The sequence below is a fragment of the Rhinoderma darwinii genome, chromosome 7, assembly GCF_050947455.1.
Source record: "Rhinoderma darwinii isolate aRhiDar2 chromosome 7, aRhiDar2.hap1, whole genome shotgun sequence".
In the NCBI taxonomy this organism is placed as follows: domain Eukaryota; kingdom Metazoa; phylum Chordata; class Amphibia; order Anura; family Rhinodermatidae; genus Rhinoderma; species Rhinoderma darwinii.
The window spans coordinates 30,558,616-30,574,630 of record NC_134693.1 but is presented as its reverse complement, the minus strand read 5'-3'; the positions used below and the strand labels follow the sequence as shown (position 1 = coordinate 30,574,630).

Sequence of the window (16,015 nt, the reverse complement as noted above, 5' to 3'; positions counted from 1 at the left end):
TCATAGAAGGATGTCTACGGCCACTTGTCCATGATGGTGGACCGGATGGTTCAGATGATGATCTTTCAAAAGTAACCCTCTTAAAGGGTCCAGCAACAGGTGATGTACCTCCATTTATTTCCGGAGACCTTTTTAAACTGGAAGATTTGTGGTCAGAATGGAGTCTATGTGTGAAGATAAACTCAGGTTCTTGTTCAACTTGTCGAGAAACTAGATGATGATGAGGACGTTCCTGATAATTTGCTCTGGAGTTGATTCTTGAAACAGACTGGCTCCTTCTACTTCCAAGACTTTTGCCAAAGAAAGGATGCCGGAAATAAGCGGATTTAGTCTTCAAGCGATAATGCCAATGATAATTATATATTCCATCACTATCTTCTTCGGGGTCAACTCCAATTGGTGCTGACATGGATCTTCCAATTACCCCATGACGCGAAAGCCTTTTTTTCCTGAACTGGTTTATCCGCTCCATACTACAAACTATATATTTTTTTATGTTAATGACTCTTCAGTAATGTATGTATAACTCACTAAAAGCTCTGAGTACTTTAAAATCCATTTTACTGTAGAAAATAACAACCAGCTTAGGAGGGACTTCAAAGATCTGTGCTATGCTGGACACCAGAAGTAAAACCGAGCGCCCAGGTGTCTTGAACCCACGCTGTATCCGTGCACTGGTAAAGCACCAGCCTATATGAACGATCACTTCCTCAACAAACCTTTTCTCTTAAAGGTCTGCAGGAAATGACTACAAAGAAATGCAGAACCACTGACAGTCATGCAAAGCCTAGCTCAGTTCTGCATTATGTGAAAATCTATGGCATAAAAAAAATGATCGCGTTCAAGCTGCAAACCGACACTAAAATTATCTTACTATTGTTCAACCGAGTTGTACGAAAATGAAAGGTTAAAAGCAACAAAGCTTATAGTGTAGCAAACCTAAATATACAAACATATTTAAAGCTGAGTAGTAGATTGGAAGATAAAAGATCACCATCAGATCTACACGTAGAGAGGGGGAGGGGGATGGGTGTGGGTTACGAGTCTATTAAATGATAAAAAAAATTCAAAGCAATTTAAGGATGTTCAAATCTAATTACAATATTTTTTTTTAAAAAACCTGATGTGAGTTAGGCCCTGTTCACACAGCATGTATGTGACACGTATGTTGACAGTTTTTACGCGACAAAATACACATTAAAAAACTAATTTTATGAAGCTTCCCATTGACATCAATGGGAAAGTGTGCCATTAGTACATACAACGCGCTTTTTTACACGAGTATTTAAATTAGGCATCGCAAAAAAAATAAGTATTATGTCAATACTTTGGCACGTAAAGTAGTCAATGGGAGTCCTAATCACACTCCAAAAACCGTGCAAAGCGCACACAATGCATGTATTTTAAAAAGCTCTTCACAAAAACGCTAGCGTATTTGACACGTCTACATGTTGGTTTTTTAGCGCCGTGTGAACACGCCCTTACTGGCAGCTGCCTAAGTCTTTGCGAGTGGCTGATCAGCGTCTAAGCACTGTATTAACGGGGCATTCCCAACGAAGGCCCCATATGAACATGACCATGCCCGTAATCACGGCACGGCCGGCCGCAGACAGTCACCTGCTTTTGCGGACCGTGCTCCCATTATAAAGTATGGGAGCACGGTCCATAAAGTAAAAAAAATAGGACACGTCCTATTTTTTACGGGAAGCTTTCTGCGGCCCAGACATCTTCCCGGAAATATATACGTCAGTGCCGTAATCACGGGTCGTGCGCACGAGGCCTAAGTAACAGAGTCTCAGATATTACAAGTGTTCTAATATTTTAACTATTGAAATCTAAAACTACGGGAATGATCTTTCATAGTAAAAAAAACACATTTGTACTGTTGTAAATATGTAGTATTTTGCCAATTGGATTGAATTTTAGAATAAGACTAGTCATTGTTTTGCATGCCTAATGATTAGGGTATGTTCACATGCGGCATATTCATTGCAGAAATGTCCAAATCTGTTCCATACATGTGAATGAGGGCTGCTTCTGCAGCATGTTCATGTGAATGTTACAATACCCATTCAGATTTCTGCAACAGAACTGCTGCATGTGAACATAATCATTAGGTCTTGTGCAGACAGTACAGATTTGCAGCAGATTTTGCATGGATTTTCTTTAAGCCAAAACCAGGTACGGAATCTAAACAGAAGAAATATATAAAGGAAGGCCTTATAGGTTTGCTTGCCTGGATCCAGTTCTGGTTTTGACTTAAAAACTGCATGCAAAAACTGCAGCAAATCTGCACTGTATGAACAAGGCCTTAATATTGGAGGGCACCATATAACCGTAGGGGTCAGCTCATAAATATAAAGGAAAGCCTTATAGGTTTGCTTTCCTGGATCCAATTCTGGTTTTGACTTAAAAACTGCAGCAAATCTGCACTGTATGAACAAGGCCTTAAGATTGGAGGGTACCATATAACCTTAGTGGTCAGCTCATAAATATAAATGGACAATCTGAATATAGAAAATGTGCCACTTTCTGTACTGGCTATGGTTCATTTTACAAACCAAAATCTCAGTAAAATGTAATTTTTCAATATTTCTTCAGTTTTAATCTACAGAAAAAATGAGTGTCTGTAAATATCTGCCTATTTTTGTACTGCAGTTCAGTTATTTTATGTTGTTTTCTTTATCCATAGGGGCTTTCAGAAATATGGTTGCCCTTGGAAACAGAGAAAGGGTTACGTCTACGCTGTCAATTAACTTAACTTCATTGATGCAACTGCCCCCCCCCCCCGAGCTCCCAAAATGCACTGCTTTTTGGAACAGAAAACTGGTGGAAATCTGAATTTAGCTTTGCTCGTGAACGGAAAAGAAGAGATTATGTAACTCAAAACTGGTAGAAGACAAGAAAAGCAAAGTATTCGTACAGTTTCTTAATGTTAATAGATAGAATCAGCCTCTGTACACACTCTGTATAGATTTTACAGGATTCCTGATGAATATGACAGATCCATTTTCATCCACTTTATAAGATAAGCTCTACCTCTCTCTTTCTAGAAATGCATTCTTTATAGTAACTCAGGTGCCAGGCAAGTGAAATGCCACCATACACACTACGTCACCTGTTGTAGGTACGGTTGGAAGGCGGAGAAGCGTGGTTCACTTATGGCTGTCCATACAAGTTGATCTGAATGTGGAAAATCCATAGAGATCTATCCTGTCCATGAAGCAGCCTTATGGATAAGCCGCATATGCAAAAACAATGCCTCACAGTAATCAGGACATTGAGTCCTGAAGCTGCTCGGCGTCAGCAGCTTGTATGAGCTGCGGCCTGCTGTGAGAGCCTAAGGGGAGAAATGCAGTGGTAAGTAATTAAATAAAAATAAAAAATAGATGATGCCTTATCGGGAGAGGGGGGGGGGGGTGTCGCATTGTTACGTCTTGTCCACTACTAAACAACGGACGACCTAGGTCATTACTATATCATCGGTGTGGGTCAGACACCCGGACCCCGCACCGTAAAAGCCTCTCCGGCTGCCTCCGGGCACCGGATATTATGGTCCATTATGCGATGTATGGAGCCGGAAGCAGTTGGCTCTGTACATAGCATAGCCGCCGTGCTGCCGAACTGCAGCTCTGATCCTATTCACTTACTTCCTGCATGTGCGTCCGATGCTTGGAGGCAGCCGTAGAATCTTAACGGTGTGGAGTCCAGGTGTTGGACGCCACAGATCATATACGGATGACCTCTCCGGTGGATAGGTCATCAGCTGTCCAGTAATGGACAACTCTTTTAAAGAGGCTCTGTCACCACATTATAAGTGGCCTATCTTGTACATGATGTAATCGGCGCTGTAATGTAGATTACAGCAGTGTTTTTTTATTTTGTCAGGACACTGCAGTAATGTTATAGTGTGTTTATGTGACTGCAAATAGCGATATAGCTATATCGCTATTTGCAGTGTAAATGAATGGAGAGAAGTGTATGATGCTGATTTGTCAGCGTCATACACTTCTCTCCACAACGCCCACTTGGCCATATAGTAAAACACGCCCAGTTGTCCATTGAGAAACTCATTAGCATAAAGCTAATATAGGTCATAACTCCGTCAAAAATGATCGTTTTTCTAAATAAAAAACACTGCTGTAATCTACATTACAGCGCCGATCACTTTATGTACAAGATAGGCCACTTATAATGTGGTGACAGATCTCTTTAAATGTAATGTGTTAAACAGTTAGTGTATAAATGATTAAACATTGTTCTAATTTTTTAAATTATTTCACGAGTCAGGAAATATTATAAATTTGATTCTAATTTATAACATTTCCCTGTGCTGGTCACTAGATGGAGCAATTCCCAAAATTGCAGAATTGGCATGTGGTAAAGCAACCACATTGCTTTATGCTGCAAAATTTGAGAAAACACACTCGCTCTAGTGAGCTCACAGAATCCCCCCTCCTTTATCCTGGCTAGTGCAAGGAGAAAGGAGGGGATTGAACGGTCAAACCACCTACACTGTGTGTCGCCATTTTTTGAGCTAACACACAATGTAGTAGGTTTACATACAGCAGTAATCACACACTAAAACACGTACACGCACAGAAATAACTTACCTGCTCCTGCCGCCGCCGCTCCCTCCGGTCCGTCCGCTCCCTCCGCTCCAAGTGCTTGAATTAGAACACAAGTCCAGAAGCCGCGACCGGAAGTAGTAATCTTATTGTCCGGCCGTGGCTTCCGCTCCACAAGAAAATGGCGCCGGACATCGCTCGGCCGAAGACCTTCCATTTGGACTGTGTGGGAGCGGCGCAAGCGCCGTTCCCACGCCGACGGCGTACAGCATAGTGAATGGAACGGGTCCCGTTCGCATTCACTATGGGGCTGTATGTGCCGTATTCCATGTCTGTATGTGTCGTTAATCGACACATACAGAGATGAAAAAAAAAAATGGCAGCCCCCATAGGGAAGAAAAAGTTCAAAAATAAAAAAAAAAGTAAAACACAAACACACAAATAAATCAAACATTTTTTAATAAAACACTAAAAGCAAATTGATAAAAAAAAAATTTCCGCGACACCCGTCCTGTTGTATGAAACGCCGGTTTTAGTAAATCTACATCCCATATGTTAAGAAATACCAGCATGTCCAGTTTTCTGTTTGAGTCTTATTGCGCTCTTCATGCAAGTTGTAGATGATAAAACATTTTCACACATTGCCGAGTCCGTTCAGTCATTATACATCCGTGTGTCACGCACAATTCAGCTCTCCATTATGTATAGCTTCCTATTCATGCAACATCTGAAGTGTAAACTCTGTAGACGAGTATTGTCTTCACATTTACGAAAAGCGTATCTCGGGTTGGGGTTCTTCACGTTTGACCTCAATTACCCGCACATTACCACAATGGGAAATGTGTGCCTGCAATTTTAATTCAGAACATATGTCTGCACTTTATTTTCTAGGACACAGTTCAATTTTGATTAATTGTTAATCTTTTTATTCAAAGCCAAATTTTAATTATAAATGAAATTCCATCTTTTGCATAAACATATAAATGATAAAAACGCCATGATAAAAGCTCCATCACCGCATATTACACACAGAAGTGGAGTATGTCGCCGGAAAGAGCAAACAACACATAATCACACCATTCAGAGGAGCCGACTTGTTATATATGGGGAATTATCAAGGAGAAAGGTACAGAGTAATGAAAGACAAATGGTTATTTGCATAACTCTGTTTTAATCCGTCTGAATGTAAAAAAAAAAAAATTTAATCTTGAACGTTTTTCTACACATTGGAGATATAGCATTCCCTCCCCGACATATACCTTAGACGTGTCAATCGGCCCCTAAGCACCCAGTAAGTCTCCTTTTACCACCCTGGGCCGATGGTATTCGTCTGCATACTTTTTCACTTAAGGGTATGTGCACACGTAGTGACCAAAAACGTCTGAAAATACAGAGCTGTTTTCAAGGGAAAACAGCCCCTGATTTTCAGACGTTTTTTGAGCAACTCTCGTTTTTTACGGCCGTTTTTGAGCAGTTTTCATTGGAGTCTATGAGAAAACGGCTCCAAAAACGTCCAAAGAAGTGTCCTGCACTTCTTTGACGAGGCAGTCATTTTACGCGTCGTCGTTTGACAGCTGTCAAACGACGACGCGTAAATTACAGGTCGTCGGCACAGTACGTCGGCAAACCCATTCAAATGAATGGGCAGATGTTTGCCGACGTATTGGAGCCCTATTTTCAGGCGTAAATCGAGGCATAATACGCCTCGTTTACGCCTGAAAATAGGTTGTGTGAATCCAGCCTTAGGCATCATTTACACGAGCGTAATATACGCGCATGCGACGCGCGTGCTTTTCACGCGTGTCGTACGCACCTATATTAAGCTAGCGGGCCGTGCAGACAGTGCGTGAATTTTGCGCAGCGCAAGCGCGTTGCGTAAAACTCACGACATGTCCTTTCTTTGTGCGCTATTCGCGCAACACGCACCCATTGAAGTCAATGGGTGCGTGAAAACCACGCATGCCGCACGGAAGCACTTCCGTGCGAACTGCGTGGTTCGCGCAACAGCTGTCAAACTCTGAATGTAAACAGAAAAGCACCACGTGCTTTTCTGTTTACAAACATCCAAACAGAGTGTCATAATGATGGTGGCTGCGCGAAAATCACGCAGCCGCGCATCATACACTGATGACACACGGAGCTCTTATGTGCAAAACGCACACGCACGTGTAAATCAGGCCTTATAGGAAAGCGTGGTCTATTTAGCTTTCCTATGCAGAGGGATACGTCACAGCATTCATTTAGAAGTATAAGTTGGCTGATCCTCCAAAAGTATACCTCCACCGTAAGCTCGAAGAGAGCCAGAGGATAAGAACACACAGAGGGCTCAGTCTGACGAGCTTGATCCTCGTCCGCGTGCTGTGCGTTGAAATAACTCACAGCGCACAGACCCATTTATTTCAATGGAGATATTCAGACATGCGTGAGTTTTCACACAGCGAGTGTTCGTTGCGTGAAACTCACTGCATGTCCTACATTGGTGCGTTTTTGCGCACCTGGTCGCCCATTGAATTCTACGGGTGTGTGAAAACCACGGATAGCTCACGGGCGACATCCGTGTGCTGTCCGTGTTTCACGCATCAGTTACAAAGAAATACATGCACGGACGTGAAAAACTAATGCCACACTTGGAACATTGATGCCATTATGCACAAGCACACTGATGGCACACGGACGTTTTTTTACACGCGTAAATCGGACACGCTCGTCTGAATGTAGCCTTAGAGGTGTCCGCATGCAGCTGAAAACCAAGCCCATGGGTGATGGGCGCGGAATACAAATTGATATTTGCAAGATTACAAAACAATGCAAAACATGGATATAGATGTGATAATAGTTGCACGATGTTGCAGGTAATACTGCAGTTTTACCCGCAAAACCGCGCTGCCATTATCAATGTTAATTGTCAGTAAATAATTTTACTGCAGAAGCGAACGTAGCCTACTGCACTCTTTATCATTAGTCTACTTGTAGCGGATGGCTTATTATTCCCTAAATACAGCCGGCTAATCCCCTGACAGTGCTGAGAGCTCCTAGACTCTATTATGTCATAAATATTTAATGAGACGTATAGCGAGAATATACTGGACAGCTCCAGAGAGGGGATGACTTCTGAACAGACCCGAGATTAATATCGCTATCCTCATCTGTGAAAATAGAATTCAATTAGAAATGTTCCAATGAAGTGGCGCTTACGGTCATAACTGAGGCTTTGCCATCATTCAAGACCGTATAAAGTTGCAAAATACTATAAAAAACTAAATACAACCACCACTGAATTTAATACAAAAAATAGCAATAGAACCAATACAAATAGTACCAAATATATTAAACTAGCTGTGAATAGATAGAACATGAAAACCCTTAGTTCTTTTACTAGTAATAGAAAGTTAAGGGGGTTCTCCTGGATTTATAGTACTAAAAGACCAGACTATGTGTAGGCGGTCTAACCAAAGTCAGAGGATTGCCTAAAAGCGCAATTTACATTGGCCAATCTCGGCTGCAACAACTAACACCGATCAACGAGACAGCTTGTTGATCGGCGCTCGTTTGCTCCTTTCACAAAGAGGTATGATCAGTAATGTATGGGGACGAGTGATTGTTACTACGATGGCTCGTCCCCATACATTACCATCATGTCGCAGCACATCTCTCTGCTTCCACAGGGAGATGTGCTGCCAACAACGATAATATTTTCTGCTGCAGAAACGATACGATCACCCAATGAACAAGCGGTTTCTCGTTCATCAGCTGATTGTAGACCTGTTTACACCGGGCACTGATTGGGAACAAGCGTTCATATGACCATTGGCAGACCATTGGCCCGTGTCAGCTGATGAATGAGAAAACGCTTGTATATTGGGTGATCGTATCGTTTATGCAGCAAAAACTATTATCGTTGTTGGCATCACAACACAGGACCACGCACAGAGTATGATGCAGGTTTTTGAGCCAAACACAGGAGTGGACACCAGAGAATGGAGATGCAGAAGTCTTTTCTATACATCTTTTCTTTCTTTTAAATACACTTCTGGCTTTGGTTAAAAAAAAACTGCACCAAAAAACTGCATCAAAACTGTGTGTGTGATTTTACCCTCACTGAACACAATGTAATCCAACTGTGACCTCTGTATTGGTTTTTATGGGTGCAAACGAGAATTTTTAAAAAAAATATTTGTGAAACAAGATTTTATTTTATTTTTTTAGAAAAATACACTTATTTTGTACGCCAAAACCACAACTGGATCCAGGAGAGCAGACCTATAAGGCCCCATGCACACGACCGTAAAATCGCCTGGAATTATGGGCCAATTAATTTCTATGCCCGACGGACACCTTCCCGTATATCTACGGGAGGGTGTCCGTGGCGTAGAAACCTGCTGAAAAAAATAGGTAATGCCCTATTTTTTTATTTCACGGACCATGCTCCTATACTTACGGGTCGTAATTACGGGCACGGTCGTGTGCATGAAGCCTAAGGCCTTCCTTTACATATTACTTCTGTTAAGATTCCGTTCCTAGCTTTGGTTAAAAAATACATGCAAAATTTGCACTGTGTGAACAAGGCCTTTTGTTAATCTTAAATAATAGGGAATGGGCAAGACACTGTTAACTGAAGCGGGTTCTCATCTCTGCCCCTTTCATAAGGGAGACCTCTAGATGCATACGTTATTAGGGTTACACATGAGCTGGTGTCACCATCTAATTGGACACATTGAGAACATGTCAGATTATTTTACAGCTCGCAGAGTTCCCGAATCATGATAATTGCTGTCAGTCGATGCATGAATGATAAGGAGAACAAAAGCTTCCAAGGCGATTTCATTTAATACCATTCAATACATTATGTAAATTAAAATGGACCAAAGTACTCGCCTATTTCTACTCACCAAGGTCATGACATCACATTTTCCATTAGACAAGCAGTTAAACGAAAAAGGTATAATAAGGCGTAAATCTGAATACAGTAAAGAGCTGTAAGATGATCAATTCTCTAATGAGCCACCAAACATGGCCGTCAACTAAGAAAAGGACTTTAGCGCATACAGGTAATAACCATCATTAAAGGGTTATTTCCATCTCAGAGATTTATGGCATAAATGTCTGATACAGTACATGTGGATCCCATCCAATTCCATATATACACAGTTACGTCTCTGGAACTTCCCGACGCACACATTTAACGGAGGCTGGTGACGAATGCCACACAGTGGCATCTGTCAGCTATAGGACCCCATGTAAAAAAACAAAACAAAAAAATATGCCACACGGTATAGTTTTTTTGTTTTCCTTTTGCTTGATCCAGCAGGATGGAAAAGCATAGTCTACTACAATATTACATCTCGAAGGGAAAAAAGCTATACCAACTTATAGGAGGCCAAATGGACACTCTTTTGGCCTCCATTCGGCTAATGGAACCCTACCGAATCACGTCGGGATCTTTCCCGACATACACGTTAAACGAAGGGCTAAAACGCAGTGTGAAAGGAGTCTGTGGTATCTAGTAACCCATACGAGAAAAAAAACGAGCGCTAAAAAACTAAAATGGAAGTAAAAGTCGAATCCCCACAAGTGAAACTGTAAACCTAAATTTTTAAAATACTTCTTCAGATAGAATTGGTAGTCCAACATAAACAACAAGTTACTGTTAGCTAGGACCTAAAATATCAGTGCTATTGTTCTGGGTGCCTAAATAAGAGTTATACGGCCCCAGAAACTGCAAGAGGAATAAAGCATTACATGAAACCCAATCAATGGGCTGTCCACAAAATACACAAGCGAAATGGGTTCTGCGTGGAGTCTCTTCGCTCTAGAGGAACAGAATAATGGGAAAAACTGAAGCGCTGGATCTGTCGCATGAAGGAAACCTGTGCCGCCTGACAAAGCCCATTGACTTTAATGGGTTCCGTTGGGTTTCCATCATTTTGCTGGACAAAACAGCACTTTTGTGCAGCAAAAACAATGGAATCTGCAAAAGGAGGATTCTAACGGAGCCTCCGAAGAAGAGCCTAAAGGTCCATTCACACATTGCAATTGAGATGCAGCAAGGACTGCATTGAAAAATCGCATGCGGTTTTACCACGATCTGGTGCATTTTTTGACGCAGTTGCGTTCTTACCGCAACAAATCCTGGTTTTCGGATGCAGTTTTTTGTATGCAATTCTAACCGCACCGCAACGTGTGGATGGATTCTTAAGCAGACAACCCCTTTAAGTGCCAGTTGCTACTACTAACACCATGACGAATAAAGCTGCTGCAATTGACAATCTGGAGCTCTACGCCCAGTACTTACTGTAAGGTAGGGGGTCTTGAGTAAGTTGTGTTGTTTTTTCATGGTTTCTATGCTAATATAGTTTGGTCATCAGGATAAATAATTTTTAAAAGATCTTATTCACCCAATACCAAACTTGCACACAGCGATGCAGCCATCTTGTGGTCTTTCCCCTTCTATCCTCACTACTTTCTAGTAAAAGGATACGTAATCCTAAACATTGCTTCTACTTGAAAACTGTTAGTCTTTGCTATGGCTCAGGACATCTAAATAAACAGATTAAACATCCTGAAAATCTATACGCACGTGAAAAGAAAGTACATACAGGCTGTCAAATGAGCAGTAACACATGGAGTGTTCCTTCCTGGTTCCCAAAATGTGCAACATAAATGCCATGAATAGAATCCATATGACAGGACAGTACGGGATTACGGTCTGCTCCATTACACAGGGCCACGTCTAAAAATAGGCCGATTGTTTACATAGACTGGAGTTGTGAATGATAAAAACATCCAGCTCCTGTATACGAATCATTACAGGACATCTGCTTCCCCTGCAATGCTTCCTGCGGGCAAAGACCACCTCGCCCCGGATCATGTAAACAGACACACCTGACACATAGACACGTATGCTGCTGTTAAAGGTCAGGCCAAAGGAGAAGTTAAACATCTGCAGGTCCTGCCAGGACAATCGATGAACCGGACACCGGGCCTTGTATGAAGATCCTTTCACATAGGCAAATGTTGCAAAGGCACAAAGATAGAGGTACTGCTCAACTGGCTTACAGGTTATAGTAGCCTTAGGGTACGCCCATATATACTGGATTTGCTGTGGTAACTTTCCAAAATTGTGCAGGTTTTGCTGCAGATTTACCTGCAAAAAATCAGAGTGAAATAAAAAAATAAATTAAAAAAAAAGGAAATATGATAATCACCTCCCCTGGTAATGCTGGTCTCTTTATTATGGCATCCAGCAATGACGTGTCATCATATGTGACCACTACAGCCTACACAGAATTTCACCACCGGTGGCCAGGATGCAGAGACCAGCGGTGACCAGGCCGGCGTTTCCAGGACAGCGTTCGAGAATTGGTAAAAGGAGTATAGTGTTTATTTTTATTTTTTTATAAATAAATAAATAAATATTGTCTGGACTTGCTGATTTTGCTGCGTATACGTGGGAAATCCACCACAAAATTTGCATCAATTAGGATTTATTGAGTACTCCCCTATTGAACTTAGGCCTCATGCACACGGCCGTAGCCATGTGCACGGCCGTGATTTTCTGGTCGGCGGGCCACGGAGTGACAGACGTGAGCCGCCTGCAAATCACGGGCCATGCACATGGCCGCGGTCATTATTTTCAATGAGCTCCGGGGCCATGCACAGACCGTGAAAACCACGGTCGTGTGCATGGCCCCATAGAAATGAATGGGTCCGCAATTCTCCTGTGGATTTTCGGGGGAATTGCGGCCGCAAAAGCACGTTCGTGTGCATGGGGCCTTAAAGGACGTGTCACGGAAAAAATAAATTTGATATCAATTTGCATTTAGTGTTTATTATAAAATCTTTTATTTATGTGTGTGTTTGTGTTTTACTTTTTTAACTTTTTCTTCTCTATGGGGGCTGCCATTTTTTTTGCCATCTCTGTATGTGTCGATTAACGACACATACAGTGATGGAATACGGTACACACATCCCCATAGTGAATGCGAACGGCAGCCGTTCCATCCACTATAGCGTACACGGTCTGTGTGGGAGCGGCGCATGCGCCGCTCCCACACAGACCAAAAGTCAGGTCTTTGCTAGAGCGAAATCCGGCGCCATGTTCATGTCGACCGGAAGCCGCGGCCTGACTGTGAGATGACGACTTCCGGTCGTGGCTTCCGGACTTGTGTTCTGAAGCAAGCACGAGGAGCGGAGGGAGCAGACCGGAGCGGACGGACCAGAGGGAGCGGCGGCGGCAGGAGCAGGTAAGTTAGGTCTGTGTATGTACGTGTTTTAGTGTGTGATTACTACTGTATATAAACCAACTACACTGTGTGTTAGCTCAAAAAATGGCGACACACAGTGTAGGAGGTTTGACCGTTCAAAATCCTCGTTTCTCCTGGCACTAGCCAGGATAAAGGAGGGGGGATTCTGTGAGCTCACTAGAGCGAGTGTGTTTACACCAAATTTGCAGCATAAAGCAATGAGGTTGCTTTACCACATGCAATGCTGCAATTTTGGGAATTGCTCCATCTAGTGACCAGCACTGGGAAATTGTATAAATTAGAATCTAATTTATAATATTTCCTAACTCGTGAAAAAATTAAAAAAATTTGGACAGTGTTTAAGCATTCATACACTAACTGTTTAACTAAAAAAAAAAAAAAATTTTCTAGCGACACATTCCCTTTAACAGAAATTTTCTGCAGCGTGTGGATGAGATGGTCATGCCCGCAAATCCGGACGGAAAATCAGCAACAATTAAGCTACTAGTGAATGTAGCCTTAAAGGGGTTGTGAAGACAAGCCGTACAAGAGCATGTGGACAACATTGATATGGCTGACCACAACTTGCCTCATGAAAATGAGCGGCTATAATCTAAAAAGGATTGAAGCGGAGGAGAATTCTTTAAAGCATATGCTCACCATTTTACAGGTATCTCTCTAATTCCTGTCAGGTGCGGTGTTGTCATGGAAGCCACCAGATACAGCCGTATCTTACTTCTAACCTGCTTGGATAGTATCGGTTATGTATCCGTGGGGACTTCCATTAATCTGCACATGGTTTCCATGACAACACCTGACAAAAATCAGTGCAGAAAATGTTGTGAATGGACCCTGGCAGATTGCGCAACTCAGGCTTTGGGCCTGTAATGTCAACTGATCATATCTCAGCACAGACGTAAGGTATATTTTATGTTTTTTCTTAATCTCCTGATAGGTCTCCTAAGAGTAAGGCCAGTCCTGGCTGATAATTCCCGGCGCTGGGTCGCCGGCGGCACTCCCGGTAGATGTTTACATGCACTTAGCATGCAACCGCTTGCAGCCAATTAGAGGGCTCGGCAGGGCTCTGTGGTGACAAGCCATATTTCTGGCATTATGCCAGAAATACCACACATGATCGCCGAGTCCCCTAATTGGCTGCAGGATGAATTCAATGGGGAGGTAAATCCCGCAACAAATAGCAGTTGTTGCGTTTTTTGCGGCGGATTCACATAGATTCCACTGCAAAAAACGCAACTGTGCAATAAAAATAAATTATACTTACCCAGGAGTCTGTACTTCTTCCTCCAGGCTGGCCTCCTAGATCATCCGAGGAGGCCGGCCCGGATAATATCAGAGGGTCGGCCTCCTGGGATGACGCTGCAGCGGTCTGCTGGGATGAAACGTCATCCCAGGAGTCCAGCCTGCTAGGCCCAGGAGGCCGGTTAAGTGCTGCAGTTTTCGGAGCGGACATTCCGGGCGAAAAACTGCACAACAGTTTGGTGCTTTTTTTTTGCCCAGAATTCTCTGCCACGCACAGAGCGGATATGCTGCGTGTTATTACGCAGCATATTGGCCGTGTGTGAACTCAGCCTTAGGTTGCAAAAATGCATAGCCAGCTGAATCTCCCCCCAACAAATCAGCTGTTCGCCAGGTGTCTCAAGAGCAGACGTGCGGCGGATCAGCTGATCACACCTCTTCTCACATTAAAGGGGTTGTCTGTGATGAGACAACCCCTTTAACGTGGATCGGTCAGATATTTATGCTGCCCTGTCTGAGGGCAGCATAAACAAATGACAGACTCGCCGATTTCTGGCCCTATAATTATCATTAATAATGTTAATAAAATTGCATATGAAGTAATGCAAAGATAAAGTATGATCCCGAGAAAGCAAACCGTTTACTGTACAAGGTCTATACTATTTATATATTTTACTACTGCCTCAGTAAGTGTCCATGGAACAGCACGGGGGATGAATCTCCAAGCCCAGCGGCACGATGCCCATATTCCTGTAATGTTAAAATCAATAGTACATTTCAGCAAGATTTCTACTGAGGGAATGGATGACAAACACTTTAGTAGATCCTTTATTGTGAATAGCATATTTAAAACCAAGGACAGCTCCGGGACATGGAAAGATATGAGAATAGAAAGGTGTAAATAGAATCTAGAGGCAATTACATTGTATTATAACTTGTAGAACACGCCCTTCGGTTTTATACAAGTGCAGCGTCTGTACATCACAAACACCAGACCCAGACCAGTTCTTCACGAGAAATGACTGACTGCACAGCGCCGGGGAATAGCGGAGCGTGCTGCTTGGCAATTGTCATCTATTTTAGAATTGAAAAAGGATTGAGGTGCAGTGACCCATACGGCATTTCTCTTTGTCTCATCCATACAGCGCATGTCTCTACACACAATACAATAATAAAACAGGTGTCAAGTAAAGGTGTCTGTATTTACTTAACATCATAGTTACAGGACTACAATTGGTGTGAGTCTATGGAGACATTATATACATATAATATACACACACATACACACACGGTCGATGTGTTGTGAGCTGCCTTGGTGGGTATATAAGGTGTGGGATCGGCTGTCTGAACACATATTACTCGTTCTTGCCATGGGTAAAAGGGGCGATTTATCAGAGTTGCAAAAAGTGATGATTATTGGCTTTCGGGCCAAGGGTGACAGTATTTCTCAAACCGCACAGTTTGTAAACTGTTCGCGAGCTGCTGTGGTAAAAATGTTTCGTTAGTGGACAAATGGCACCATTGGGAATAACCGACGTGGAAACTGCGGAGCACCACGTGCCATTGATGTGAGAGGTGAAGGTCGGCTACGAAGGTGTGCGAGGGTTGAATAATACGTTACAGTGGAGCAGCTTACCGTGAAAATCAACCAGGGGGCTACCAGATGTTTGTCTAAAACAACAGTTCAGCAAACCCTACTGCTCCTATGCTAACAAAGGTGTATTGGTAGAAAAGGCTTCAATTTGCACGGCAGTATCGGGTTTGGACCAACGATGATTCGCAAAACGTTGCCTATTCCGATGAGCCACGTTTTCTGCTCATCCAACAGATGGACGTTGGCGTGTCAGGCAAGAAACAGAGAACAAATACCCTGCCACCATTGCTGGAACAACACAAGATGATGGCGGCAGCATTATGGTCCGGGAATTTTTTTCATGGCATTCTCTG

General features: G+C 42.7%; 1 protein-coding gene across 5 annotated transcripts in view; it reads right to left on the bottom strand.

Annotated features, from left to right (window-relative positions):
• RASAL2 (RAS protein activator like 2) overlaps nucleotides 1-16,015 on the bottom strand; it is a 280,442-nt gene that overhangs the window by 186,906 nt on the left and 77,521 nt on the right. The window contains exon 1 of one of the 5 annotated variants that reach the window (XM_075833094.1): nucleotides 3,119-3,236. The exons of the other annotated variants lie outside the window; for them this stretch is intronic. The gene's annotated coding sequence lies outside the window, so the exon portion shown is untranslated. Of the gene's footprint in view, nucleotides 1-3,118; nucleotides 3,237-16,015 lie in introns of those variants that run through there. 5 annotated transcript variants of the gene reach the window in all.